General features: G+C 40.3%; 1 long non-coding RNA gene across 1 annotated transcript; it reads left to right on the plus strand.

The window, feature by feature from the left end:
- Nucleotides 1–13,135: 13,135 nt before the first annotated feature.
- On the plus strand, nucleotides 13,136–14,720 carry LOC121096307. Its single transcript, XR_005830446.1, has 2 exons — nucleotides 13,136–13,463; nucleotides 14,526–14,720. It is a non-coding gene; the product is annotated as an uncharacterized LOC121096307 (long non-coding RNA).
- The last annotated feature ends 359 nt before the right edge of the window (nucleotides 14,721–15,079 follow it).

A 15,079-nucleotide genomic window follows, 5' to 3' on the forward strand; every position in this document is an offset into this window, starting at 1 on the left:
TTGCTGAGACTTAAACCCAGATTATACCAGAATAACTGCACTGAAACCTTGTTCTGCTTTCGGAGCAGTGAATAATATCATCTAGAGGTTGCTGACTTCTTAACCAATATGTTTTTTCATTTGCTTGGTGTAAATACATTTAACTATTGTCAGTGAGTAGAGTACATATTGGTGTAAAAATTTCTTCCTTGTCTGGTTATGTCTTTCAGCCCAAGTACTTAGTTTATGTTTATATAAATATATATAAATTTTTAATACTGACTATGCACAAGAATTGTCATCAGAGACATTATAATCTTTTTCAAGTAAACACTGCTTATGTTCATCAGTGGTACAATAATCCGCGACCACATTATGCAAGATTAGCTCTGATGTGAGGTTACTAAATGAGCCGATGTACTCTATGGGAGCAAAAGACACCAGGACAAAACAGGTATGAACAATTTGCACTTCCTCTTTCAATATTGTGTAGATATGTATGTGGCATGAGAAACCCATAGTAAAAAAATTCTACACATCTGAGTGAGACCATCAGCCCTAGAACAATCCATAATTAAGATTTAAAATTACTTTGGGACTTCATGTAGCCACAGAATTTATTTCCTCGGAAAGCCAGTATTAGGTGTCAGAATGGGCTTAGCAGTAGTGGCAAGGTTTTGTTGTAGTGGATAGTGTTCTGAGGGGACACTTTAGAAGCATTGTAATAAGAGCAGCTTTGCGTTTAACTGTGTATGTGCAATTTCCTCTTCCTTCTTCTGCTATTAAAGCATCATTGGTGGGCAGCTGAGGAGTCCCACATGTATCGTTATACTCCACTGAATTACAGAGCACCCACAAAACGAATCTTCAGAAACCAGACTGTGAGTTGGTTTTGCCAGCTGAGTTCAGTCAGCAGCAGCCTTCATGTGGAATAGGTGAGAACCCTCAGAATTTTTCTCCAATGTTAGCTAACGTTACCTGACTGGATTGCACTGTATACGCTGTCAAATAGTTGTTATCTGCCAACAGATTCCTAAGTTCTGTGCTTTGGTTTTGTCTGTATTCAGAAATAGCAAATAACATACATTTTTCTAACTACACTTTATGGGGAGCGCTTGTCCGCAGATATGATTTTTGTTTCCTTGTAACAGTATGTGTTAAGAATTACCATACTGATATCACTCAAGGTGTTTCCTTCTGACTATCTGCCATCTTGAGTAAATATCTATAAAAATCGAATGTCTCTGCTAGCAGATTTCACCTGTTAAATAACCCTATATTAGTAACAACTGTTTTCTTCTGGTATGTAAAAAACAAACCTTTTTGAGTTACGACATGAGGAAATACTTCTGTTTTTAAAATCTCCATCTGGAGGCTGTAAGATTGTAGGCATCTTCCTTCAGCTGTTTTAATGTATAGGTAGAGATACTATTTTTGAGAGTGTTTGACTGAATTCTGCTGTCAGAGGACAGTTGTTTGCAGTGTCCACTTTAGCTGACAGAATGTCCTCCTGCCTGAGTGCTTGCTTTGAGCTGCTGCATTGCACTTTGCAGCACAGACTAACACAGTGCTAGTGAAGGGCTGTCTCAGCAGGGCTCAAGGCAAGCAGAATACATTCTCTTGTCCTTTTTCCCAGACACCTCCAAAGCAAATTAATGAGAGCAAGTCTAGACCAATTTTTAAAAAACTGCTCAGACAGGCTCTCCCTCTTGCTAGTGTTTTGTCAGTATAATGACTGGCACTTTATTCTCTGTAAGTAGGGTATTTGGGGATCTAAGTCTTCTATAAAACCAGACTTACGTGAGGGGGAAAGACTCATCTAAAAGCATGTCTGTAACAGGTGAGCTAGCGGACTGGCTGGAAAAGCAGTACTGGTTAAATGTATCTCTTTATGTGCCTAGTAGCAGTGTATTATCAGCAAGTGAACTCAAACTGCTGCTGCTGTGATTTTCATCGCTTATTTTTATGAGAAGAATTTGCTGCGGAGCAGCTGCAATTCTGCATTTCTTAACTCCACGCATATTTATTCTGAGGCAACTGGTTGATAAGCCAACACCCTCACTGACTGTGCCAGGAGGATCAAAAGGGACTGCTGCTGTCACCAAAGGATTTTCCAAGAGAGCAGCATGGCAAGCATGTGACGGCACTCTTGAAGACTAGAGTGTTACGGCTGAACTGCATTGTCTTCAACTAAAAAAAAATGATGTGAATTACTTTTTTAGTGCCAGATAACACTTTGAAACACAACAGCTTATACTCTGTTCAAGAACCCAATGCATTTTCTCAGTTATGAGAGCCTGATACACTTGACATTAAGTCTAATGCTGCTCTGATGCTCTGAGGTGCGTGGTTACTGTGAGGTAAGAGGAAGCTTAGATTCTGAAGTCTGGAGAGAGGCTCCTCCCTAGCTGGCAATTTCAGAACAATCTGAGATGTGCAGGAAATAGGGCAAAGATTATGCAGTGTTAAAATCTCTCCAAAAAAAACACTTTGGCAATTATAGGGAGAAAATAAGGGAGAGGAAGGAGGGGAGATGTTGCCTTGAAGAGAGGGATAATTTCTTGTCTCCCCTGGACTAAGGATTGGGGTTGCTGCTTCAGGGCTCTTTCTCTTTAGTAAATGATGAAGCAGATTCATTCTGCAAGACACCACGAAGCCAGAAGCAAAGGTGATGCTGCCTGGGTAGACGCTGGAGTTCCCAAGGTCTCTGGCAGCAAAGGGAGGGCAATGGCATTTGAAGCAAGTAATTTTTTTTACATTACAGCAAGAACTATCGTGTGCTGGCTTGCTTTCCTCCGGAGTGGGAGGGGAAAGAGAATGGCAGTTGTTGTTTCTTTGTCTCTGCTAGTGGAGGAGAAGAACATATTAAAATGTTATAATACAGATAGGCACAAATCTTTCAACATATCAGGCTCTTGAATCTTCAAGAGGTCTCCATCCAACTATTAGCATCTAGGAATGAAAGTCAGAGATAATAGTTAACTTATATATGTGGGTTTTGATATATACAGTATCGCTTGGTGTTAAGAGATCAAATGAGTGTTGTTTATAGCCTAACTGCTGCAAGTTTTTCAATTGTGTAGACCATTTTGCATTGAAACCATAGCCAAATTTGAGTGAGTTATGAAACAGTGTTTTAAGATTTACTGCATGTAGCTGAGCCTGTGTAGTGGAAAATAAAAAGCCACATTTGGAACCCTGACAGCTTTTGCTAAATGCTGAGGAGAAAGGAGAGAGACACAATTAAGGAATTACTTTCAGTTTTCTCTTTCTCTCTGCAGCAAAAGTTAGAGCTGTGCAGAGACGACTAATGAAATTTAGGATGACTTTTGAGTGTGGTAGTTAAGTTTACCTGAAGGATTCTAAAGCCTGTGACACTCTTCTGTGTGCTGTGTTGCTTGACTTAGTGACATAAGCATGTGCTGAACACAAATAATATGTACCTTTGTGGCAGAAATCTTTCAGGCTCTTCTAGGAAAGATCTTGGCTCTCTTGCCTGTTTGATGTTGGCCATGTGTCAAGGCAGATGGAAGTGGCCTGTAACAGAATGCTGTGATCATCCATCTGTGTCCAAGGAAGGAGAATGCTCTGAAAGGCAAGCCCTTCCCCTTGGCGACACCAGTTCACTGGTCCTAATATGACCCTGGTCATTGCTCCGTGGCTTTGATCAGTGATTTTTGGCCTTGTGGGAGCCCTTAAACAGACTTTTTGTATCTCTGGAGGCTGCAGCACTACCCGTTTAGTAGTCTGGAGCCCCAGATGGGAGACTTGTGGAAGGCTTTCATAGAGGTACTTATAGAGAATACTTGGGGAACCTGTTCTGTTGATGTCAGCCGAACGGCAGGACAAGTATCATTTTGTTAAGTTCCAAGTGGCTTACCCAAGTGTTGTTTCCCATTGAGAAAGTTAAGATAATCAGCTTTATTAAGAAAGAATCAAAATAATCAACTGAAAGCAGCAACACTCATACAGTTGGTGGTTGGATCCTGTGCTGTGCTCCATCTGTCGCTGTGAAGCAGCTTGAGCAGTCTGTGGCGTGGGCTCTGGGCAGCGCAGGTGTGCTGTAGTAGCTCCCACATAGCTTCATTCCCCAACAGGCGGCGTGGGGGCATGGTAAGGGCAAGGGGTTATGACTGATCCAGGTGATTTCAGTTACTGCAACAGCAGAATGGGGCTGCAGAAGACTTGTACAATCTACTCAGATTTGTACCCTGAACAGTCCCAGGAGCAAGAGCGAGTAAAGGGCACCCTTGTGCTCTTTACTCCCTCTGCTACAGTTGAGCAATGCTCAACGCAGCTGAGCGTCTGGTCCTTCCAGTTACAGTAACTAGTCTATGAGAATGTTCATACCAATTAAATCTTATCATCAAATCATTCTGTTCCATCACTCCACTTAATTAGCCATGGTCTTTGGTATCTCAGAAATGCTGTACCATGCCAAATAATGAAAGTATTCTTTGTGTCGTACACACCCAACAACTGCCTGTCTGCCAGTTAGTCAGATCAACAAATATTTCTCCCGTGCCAGAGTAGTATCTGCTGGAAAACGTAATTGCCCACTTCTGGTTTTTCAAACCAAAATAAGTTGGAGGCCATGGTCTTTTCATCTGGGAAGTCAGCTTTTGTTACAGGAAAAGCAAGCTGGTTTCTCATCAGCTGGCTTGTGGGTTTTGTGTGACTCATCGCAGTTTATGCTAACAACTAAAACAGTTCCTCGAGTGTTGTTTGTTAATACAGCCTTTCTATTTATAAAAGATAAATTCAGAAAGACTGTAAAGGAATACTAACTACTAGTCAGTAGGCAGCAGCAGTGGATCAGAGCTACTGCTTAGGTCCCGATCTGCAGCAGGGGCCATTGATGTTATGAATGTACGTTAGGTGAGGGTCTGACCTAATTTTATTTTATATGATTGAAAACGTCCAAACCCAGGCAGATCATCAGCAAGAAAGGGCCTGATTTGGCAGCCTGTGCTCTAAATGGCTAGAATTTTTTTCTGTTCTCCTTATATTTGAGCAGCTCCCATGAGTAAGCGTGGATGGGGAGCTCCATGGCCTGCAGAATGCAGCCTGGAGGAGCTCATCAGGAAATGGTAGCAAGGGGATGCATCAGAAATACATTCTCAGAACAGTATAAGGGTTAGTTACCTGCTACCCACTGATGTTGAGACACATTTTGACTGCCAGTGAGAAAGTGGTTACCAACCTACCTGTGATAAGAAGTCAGTTTATTCAGTGGAAATATAATCTATTTTAATAGCACCACCACAAGTCTGTGCTATGCTATCTGAGGCATTTGTCAGATGTGACAAGGCACTCGGCCTATTTTTGTCATGCAGCAAATCCTTTTTCCTATTCTACTTGGGGCTAAGTCCCATCCTTAGATATGAGCTCACTCCTCTCTTTCACTTACATGGAAATGTTGGGCATATGAGTGAAGGCAGAATTTGGCTGTGATCTGAATAGATGACATCTGTAATCTTCTTGCAAATAGGGGACCCAAAGGACACAAACAGGTGCTGATAAACATCTAGCCTGCATAGATGCATTTGTAAATCCTACATGGTGCTCATCTGCATCTTTGAGTGCCTAAATACATTTAAAAATCTGCCTTTGAGAGACTTGTGTGTGTTATTGCAGGAAGGCAATACAGAGGTAGAAATTTAGTCTGTTTCTTGATTGCCTATCATTAATTGTCATAATAGTCTTCCTCTTGCCAAAAAGCCCCATTGGTGGTTTCTATCTGCTATACATTGCAGCTAGGTGTGCTTCTGCCTGCTTGTCCTCCATGTGAAGGCCTCTCTTGTTCTATAATCCATAGAAGGACTAATTTCAGAATTCACGTTAACATGAAATAGTCAGTCCCAACACCAGTAGACTTCAAACATTCCCACAAGACCCTAGCTTTATCGAAAGCAATGGAAAAGTATACGTTCACCTCCATTGAGCTACAACTTCATTTTCAATTTGTGGGTCTGTTCCTGGGATGCAGAAGGCCTCTGCCCAGACTAACTCCAAAAGTACCACCATCACTAGTGTTTATCAATTTAAAAACCTAGATCTTTGCTTTCTTTCCACTTACACTGGCAGTTCTTTAGGAAGTTATTTGCCTTTCTTTTTTCCCTTTGCTATCCTTTGTTTTATCAGCCCAGAAAACTATTTGAACTAGACTTTACTTGCATTCTCAGCAGGAATTTCCCTTCCTGATCTGTCTCCAGATCAGCCACACAGGTTCAACAAAAATCCTCTGATTTTTTCCTCATGTTGCAGCCCTTCTGTCATTGTAACTTCTTTGAGACAGATGGGCTGCTACTGGTGTCAAAAAATGTAATCTATGGTCAAATATTCACTATTAAACCTTTCCCCTTACTTTCCTTGCTGAGACAGCTAACGTGGAGATTTTCTGGAGTCCCAGGGATGATTAGCAGCTGGCACGGCCTCACTATGCAAGCATAATTTCAAGATTTAGCTGCTTTTGCATTAAACTTGAGCAACATCAATGCTGGTGTGTGAAACAGCCTTGTACAGAGAAGGAATCAAGCTCAGGGCACGCTGTGGCTATCACTGGATAGAGGCTTTTTTGCTTTCTAGGGTGTGTAAATATCATTCCTACCCTTCACACAAGGCTCTAGGGATCTTCTATTGGATAATAAGTTTAAGTTGAAATAATGAGCCATTTTGAATGATTGATGGGGGATGTTGTGCACACACCCAGAATATGTCATTCCCAATGAAAAGGAAAGCAATTGTTTCCATATGTTGGCACACTTGTGATCTTGGTGTTGAGCCAGTTGTCTGGCTGCGATCAGGCAGCAGCATCTAACAGTGATGGAAGATTATACCTTGGAAGTGGGTGCTAACTTCAGGCTGTATTCCTTAAAAGGATATAAACTCTGAACACTTATCCAGGATGTAATTTATGGTTCCAGTATGTTTTGACTTTACATAGATGAAAAAATAGTCCTTTTGTGTATGCATATATGCATAAAAATTCCTTCTTGCTCAGCATCCCCCTGTCGTACCCCCCAAGGAATCCAATAAAACAATAGCTGGTGCTGTTTTATGTGCTAACTTAGCTGCATGGGCTATTGCCTGCTGAGGCCTGTAAGGATTCCCCCTTTTCTTAACACGACTCCTTAGAGGTGTTTTAATAGCTAGATCTAGTTTTGTTAAGTTTCTCAGCTGGAGTGCAGGCTCTTTGAATGGATCTTTAGATATGCTCTATACCTACCAAAACCATCTCTTTGGGATTTCTTTTAGTTTTGGGTTGTTTGGGGTTTTTTTTGTGTGTGTGTTTTTGTTTTTGTAAAGTGTCAAACTAGTTACGTATTGCTACACAAATAGATTACTAATTTTTAGGCTTCAGCAATGAGGTTCCTCTATGCCAAGGCCCCAAGCTAACTTCTGTGTCAAGCACAAGTATGTAGCCGAGGGAGGTGGTAAGTTAAAGATTGCTGGAAAAGGGTATTTTTAATATGTGAAGAAGCCACCGTTTTAAAATACTCTGCAAGTTCCCCAGCTATCTGCAGTTCCCTGAACCACCAACAATGGAGCAAAGCTGTCTGATTATGATCCAGCCAATGAAAGATCACTGCACCCTTCCTGAAGCGTCTCCACCAGCAATACAAAACCTGCAGTGGATGTTGCACATGTGTGTCTGTGACCCCGTTTGAAAAACATACAGGCAGGTTGTTGGAGGCACACAGACTTCTTTCTGTGTCACAGCCAGGCTGGTCCTTTTGGAAAATCTCAGTATAGAGTTCTAAAAAAATGCATTCTTTCACTCCCTAAATTGTGAGCAACTGTCAAGCTTTCAATGCTGCAGCCAAAAAACCTTTGCAACTGTGAGACACAGTGGGCAGAATCATTCAAACCACTGCAGCAATGCTAATTCCTCTTGCTGAGAATAATGAACATATCAAATCACTCTTCAACACACATTAAATCTAGGGAAATTACTAGATTAGCATTTTAACTCTAGGAATGTTTGCGGTGATATCATTGGAGCATTGTGGGGATGTGTATTGACCACCCTTATGATCCTCATTGTGCAAGAATTGCACATGTATGGAGTGAATGTCAGAACGCTTATCGGCAAGGATGTGCGTTTCTTCCCAAGATGACTTGCAGTGCTGTGGAAGGAAAACACTACCATGAAATCTGTTTTTCTCCTTTTCGGTCATGTGCATGGGTGATATTTTAGTTATTTATTGGAAATATTAACTCATTCAGGCTCTCTGCTGGAATATTTATGTAAGATATTATGAATAGATTTCTGATACCTAAAATTCCACTGAGAGAAATGAGCTAATCTATTTTTATAGAAAACAAATGTGCAAAACTAATGTGCTGAAATGTATTAAGATAGATAATGTATTTGAGAGCTGACAGAACTTATTGAGTAATCTATTAAGAAAATGGGTTTGATCGTCTTTGCAGGTGTTCAGATACTGAAGAGAAAGTCCCTGCTACTTTTGTGAACTACATGCATACTCAAAATTTCAACAATGGCATTCACATGTGGTTTTGAGCAACTTTAGTTTCTAACTCATGTCTGAAGAGTGGCATTTTCTATGCAGCAAAAGTCGAGTCTGCAGAATGGATAGCAATATTGTACATGCAGCTACTGCCATGGTTGATATAAATATATTTCTTACCTCTGTGTTCCAGTATGATAATTGGAAACTAGAATTTCTATCTAATTTTATTTTTCACACAAGGTCTTCCTCAATTTCATATATAGATTCAGTTATTAAACACCTGTGATCAGTAATCAGATAGGCAGTTTATAGTTCTACCAAAATACACTTCTTTATCTATACAAATAAAGGAGAGTTAATTCTAAACATATATAATTAATGCACAGGAAGTTGTAGCTAGCTCCAGGCATGCTTGAAGCCTGTAGAGCTCCACGAACAGCTGCAAATAAATCTTTACTTGTTCGTACTTTTGTAGGAACTTCAAAAGTTATGTTTGCACTTCCAAGCTGTAAGTATTACTATTCCCCTTCTGTAGCTAGTGAAACCGAGGCGTGAGATTTTACACATCATTGCCTGGGATTGCTCGAACATTGCTGAGTAGAAGATGATTGGCCTAAAACTGCTGGCACTGTACTTGAATGCAGATCTGCTCTATCTTCAGAATCACGTTAGTACTAATTAACCACTTCCAGCATATTAAAGGTCTTCAGTATATTTCTCACTACTAGTCCTGTGCTAATGTAGCAAGCTGCTACATGTTAATTACAACCTCATTGAGGCGACCAGTTTGTGAAAAGACTGGGAGATACATATCACTTAGTGGTCTGCATACTCATTCCCTCCTAGCCTGCTATGTCTGGCAGCCAAGCACTTAAGCACAGGCTGTTAGTTAAGTTGACCTTGAGGAACTCATATTGCTGACCTCTGTTTCCCTATCTTCTCAGTGGCGTATCTTGTTTGCTCTGCTATTACTCTAACAAAGGACTTTAGGTTTATCACACTTCAAAGACCTGATCTGGCCTTTGCTGCTCTACGGGGCCCATAGACCACTATTTCTGTATGATGCTGCATGTTACCCAAATAAATGTCCTTAAATTAGCCAGTTCAGTTATTAGGAGCAGTCTGGCTGTAGCAGCAGAGAGCTTGGTGTCAGCTAATTAATATTCCTGTATGTGTTTTTTGAGAAAACATGCTCTTTGGATGTTATTAATTATCTAGTTGCCTAGTTAATAATAGATACCTCTCAACATATTAATGGAATATCGTTATTGTCATATATATTTTACAAGAAGAGTGGGATCTTTCAGCTGATGTAGGTCTTGGTCCAGCAATGGCATAGCAGTAAGCCAGCATCTGTTGATATGCTGCTAGTTGTGTCATAGGGATGCCAACTATAAATTTACCGTATTCAAGCTCTGCTCCCTCATTCAGGGTTTATGTAGAGTGTTTTGTGTCCTTGTGACTCCCAACAACTTTGCTGTGTTACAGCTGTGCAAATGGAAGTGCAGTGGCCTACATTTCAACAGTGATTAGTGAGACAGCCTGACCTGCTTGAAATGCTCTAAGCAGCCCTGCTTTTCAGAAAGCTTTGAGCACTTGTTCACCAGTGAATCTGGTTTTATACCATGCCTCAAGCTGAAAATTAACAATTTCTAGTAATTTTGGAGACTTTAATACAGAGTATTTAAATTGTGCTGGACGTTTTTCTTCCTCTTGTGCCTGGATGTGTCATGGTTCAGTGTAATGGATCAGTCTGTGTTTCATTAAATATTAACAGTGAAAATTTTGTTCATTTAGAGGGCAATACTGTTGTGTTAGTAGATGGAAAATTGCCTGGAAGACTGCTGATGAAGGTGTAGTGGCAACTGGTACGGATGGTGCAGTTTCTAAACTGTCCTGCAGAGGGGACAGGTAATATGAAGTAAAACGTCCACGAGAAAACAAGAAGGAACATACTGTAAGAAGTATTCATGCACCTGCCAAGTGATCCGACAGGACTTTCCTGTCCTGTCCTTCAAAAATGATCGGACTGAAATGCTGCTCCAAAACGTGCCAACCTGGCCTTCGTCTTGACTCCTGTAAAACCACTGCTCTGAAGCCACCTCAGCAATGCTGTCCCTCAACAAAACTGTTGTTTTTGTTGAGGGACATGTGCGAGCACAAACATGAGGGACATGTTTGACATGTGTGAGCACAGCTGAGTATCCGACTCCTTTGTGCCCACTTCCCCTTGTAGTAAATGCTGTGGTTCCACTTGTCTGGCATGGAAACTTGAGCAGTTCAAGAAAAGCAGCTATCACTTATCTTCTGCACAGCATGTAGCGTGTTTGTGTGGGCTACCCTGGACCATGTAGTTCAAGTGCTTCCTAACGATATAATATTTTTCAATTCCGTTTGCAACTCCTAGAGGCGTCCGAAGGTCTTCCAGAGGTTTTACAGGAACAGACCTCCTTTAGCCATCAGTACGATGCCAGAGACTCTGCTAATGAACACATTCAAGGAAAGGTAAGACAATGTGCATCCTGTATGATTAATAGCATTCAGGAAGGTGGAGGAGTACGTTTATCCCAGAACTTCCGACTGTCTGTTTTATATGAAGATTTGTTGTCGGATGCTTTAGAATTGTTAGCAGTTAATATTAACGACGTGCTCTTTTGTATTACTTGTACATGCTTTGTTTTGGATTCCTGTGTATTGTAGCACCCAGGCTTCCTGTAGTTTTGATGAACAATAACCTAATCATAAATCACATGATTTGGATTTCTAAAGAGTCTGTTTATGCTGTGGCTTCACTGAACCTGACTGCCTCTCTGTGTGAAAAAGCTGGGATGAGTAAGATTAGAGCAAGGGCTAATGTATGAGGGCCTGTTTTGATACAGACTCTTTTTCCAGGCCTTGCCTCTTAGGGGTTTGTATGTATGGTTATGCGTTTCTTATAAACCAGTAGCTTCGTATAAATAGGGAACTGATCCACAGACTCTGATAGACTTAAAGAAGATCCAAAATATGGGGTTCAGTTGTGAAAAATATTTTGAGAAATGCAAGGTATGTTTGTTTGCATTTCTATCTGTTTTAAAAAAAAAATCTTATGTAGCTCTGATGAGCAAAATAATTCAGGATGCAGCCGTAAATCTCCTGGCCTACAAAAGCAGCAGTTCAGAATTGTATCCATAGCAACCCATGTAGCAAGAAATGAAATCTGATATGAATAGTCTCGTACAGAAGAGCTGTATGCAAGTCACACACTCTCTGAGGCAGAGTGGTTGTGAACCACAGAAAATAAGATGCGTTTTCTTGTTGCTTCTTTCCAAGTATTCCTACCGTGCCCCGTTTCATGAATAAAATGGGCTGACAAACCAGCTATTATTCCATTGCCTTCAGCTATTCGGACCTAGGCCAGTGGCCAGTGGAGAGGCCGAGAAACAAGCGTAAGCTTTGCCAGCACTTGAGCTAATAAATGAACTCAGTTCACAGCTGCATCTACGAGCTGCTTATGTTCCCCTGGTTAATGTCAACCTTGTTTCCCCTTCCAGTGACATGGAGCTTTTGTGTGTGCAGAGATAAAACCAGCAAGTGGTCGATAGTTCCTAAGGGAACAGAAATATTCCTGAGTGCTAGAGGGTCATGTTCACTAGAATGGCCAAAAACAGAGAAAGGAAGCTCAGTGGAAAGCCGAATGACCTCACCCAGTCTCTTCCTGCAGAATTCCTAGGAGACAGTAGGCTCTGAAAATCACTTATCAAAACCAGACGTCAGAGAAATAGCCAAGGCATACCCCAGAATTCCTGTGAGAGGACACAAAAGTTCAGGCATTTCTCAGACAAGCAAGGTAGATGTTGACTGCGCTGCTGGGGAGGAGTCCTTTGCATCCTGCAATGAAATGGCCTTTGATAGATGAGTGAGGGGGTTACCTACGGTATGTAAAAACATGCAGACACTGATATCACCATCAGCAACTGAAACAAAAAGAGCCTAGAGTCACTGTTAGGCCATTGCATTTGCTTATTCTAATATCAATAACACCAAACACAAGCTGACACCAGTGAATTGTTGGAGGGAACACAATACTTCTTTGACGTGCTAACAGCTGCACTATGCTTTGATGTCTCTAGAAAACTGTATGTTTATCAGAGTCTTTTTTTGTTATGGTGAAATTTCACTGTCTTCCCTGGAGCCCTCTTGATTCTTTCTATACATTCTACGTAAGATGATTTTTACATTAGTAAGTACTTTCGGAGCTGCTGGTTAGAACTCACTGTAATTCATGAAAAAGTACTTCATTTTTCAAGCCAGTTATACTTGTCCTTTTATTTTTTTGCTGGTTGCTAGGTGTTTTATGTAAATGGTTTGTATTTACACCATCTCTTTGGATGCTGCAGTGTGAAACGTAATTTTGCATGCCATGTGGTGTCAGCTTGTGATAAATGGAAGCCATTGTTGCTTCCATAGGAAACAATGACAGCCAAGAGGGACAATTTGCTGCAGTCCACAGGAATGCAAAAATAATATATCACTGCTCTCTACAGCTAATGAAGAGCTTGAAGCAAGCCCTTTCGAGGGAGAATAGAATGCTTTTACATAAGATTTAAGTCTATAATTTTTTTCATATTAGAGCACATTAAACAAGAAAACAGCTAATTTACTCTAGGCTTTCCCTCCATAGGAAAAGAAAACAATTGTTCAAGAGACTGAAGGACAAGTTTTACTAAGAATATTTCTCCATTATTTTTCCCTGTACTTTTCACTGGTATTCACAACAGATTTTTCGCTGTATTCATGTGTCGGAGAGATTCAACGTTTTAACTCAAAAATTTAATTTGCAACTTTTCATAAAACAGACAAGAGCAAGTTATTTCCTGCAGCACTCAAACTGGCCCCTCTGACGTGCTGGAGCAGTTCATGTATGCACTTTGCTGCAATGAGAGTAATGAAAAATCAACTGTCAGCTTTCTGCATCAAGAAAGACATGTCCTAACTATATATCATTTTACTAGACTTACACATTTGGTAAGTTTTTCTTTCAAGTACTGGTAACAGAATGGGAAAATAATCCTTGAACGTTTTGGGGAAAATACCTGAGATAGTGTTTACTTAATGCTTTAGATCCTGTGTTACAGTCAAAAGGAAAACACACCTTTATACCACATGCTGTGATAGTTCTTAGTTTTTCTTCAGTTGACAGAAAAATGTATGAAACTGCTCTAATTTAGCCCTCCCTTGTGCAAACTCACCTTCTATTTGTATCAGTAAAAACTGCACAAGATTACTAGCTGCACCTCTTCGGTTTCTATTATCATTGCCATATTGATAGTACATTGGCATTTGTAGATCAGGTCTTGCCAAAATGATCAGATATGTTTGCAATATAGTCGGGATTTTCCTGATCCTGTGCGTTAAAACTTTTCGTTTCTCATAATGAGCTGTAAGTTTTTAAAGTAACTTGGCAAAGTGTGGGGAGTAGAAGAGAGGGTAAAATCAATAAGAACTAAAACACTCTGTACAAACACCAACGCAGACATTAGGCACAAGGAGCCAATCCTAAAATGAGTAACAGCCTTTTGGGACATCTAGTACACTGTAAATAAACCTACTATGTCAGACTTCAGAGATCATCCCAGTAAAATAAGAATACCTTAGTAAATCTATCTGATAATCTCTATAAATTCAGTTCTTCCTTCTGTCACAGTGAACGCAGTTAGTATATTCCAAGCGGTTAGTTAAATACCTTAATAGCTAAAGAAGAGGAAAGCAGCTCTGCAGCCCTGGAATTCTTGCATACTTTCTCTAGATGGTTTTTTTTTCACATGAGGTAGCAGAAGCCCAATGTTATATTTAATTGAATATTTATATAACACGCACACAGATCCCAAACCCGTGATAATTTACTGTTAAGTTTTGCAAAGTACAATTTTAGACAAGATATCTTAAAAGAACAAAATGCCAAAATTAAAATCAATGGGAGACCAAGTTAACATGATAGAGAGGACATTGCCATTGCATCTAATGCCTTGTCAGTCTCTTAAATGCCCAGAGCGTGTTCACTAACCAGTTTTAATTTTATCGTTTCAGAAGCACCTGAGCCTTGACCTGGATTATCTTATTTGTTGTCCTGTGCAAGTAGCACATAGTGCACATCAACTGTGTTTTCCAGAATCGTACTTTCTCTGTCCCAACTGGAATATTTTTCTCTCCCATGTGGAGTTTCCTGGAGCCTCTGTCAATGCCAGCTCACCTTCCTGAATAAATTAATTCTGTATTCTCCAAGTAGAGTAAATATGCAGGTATTATTATTTTAAATAATGAAGAAATGCCTATTGTAGGATAAGAGGACACATACATGGCAAGTTAAATCAGAAAATTTGTTGACACAGGACAGCTATTAGGCATATATGTTGTTCAGTTGTACTAAGGCAGGATAATGATGCTCATTAAAGGACAGTCTGTGTCACCTGAAAAAGAAGTTGGGCTATTAACCCATGTCAACAAAAGAGCAGTCTGAGGGAACTTGCATTCTTGAATTTACAATCTAAAGAATCAGCAGGTGCTATGGACAAGCTTAGAGTTAGACTTCTTTCATAACAATGAAAATAATTTTTAAATTAATAATTCATGTTATTGCTGTC

Source organism: Falco naumanni, chromosome 12 (genome assembly GCF_017639655.2).
Source record: "Falco naumanni isolate bFalNau1 chromosome 12, bFalNau1.pat, whole genome shotgun sequence".
Classification (NCBI taxonomy): domain Eukaryota; kingdom Metazoa; phylum Chordata; class Aves; order Falconiformes; family Falconidae; genus Falco; species Falco naumanni.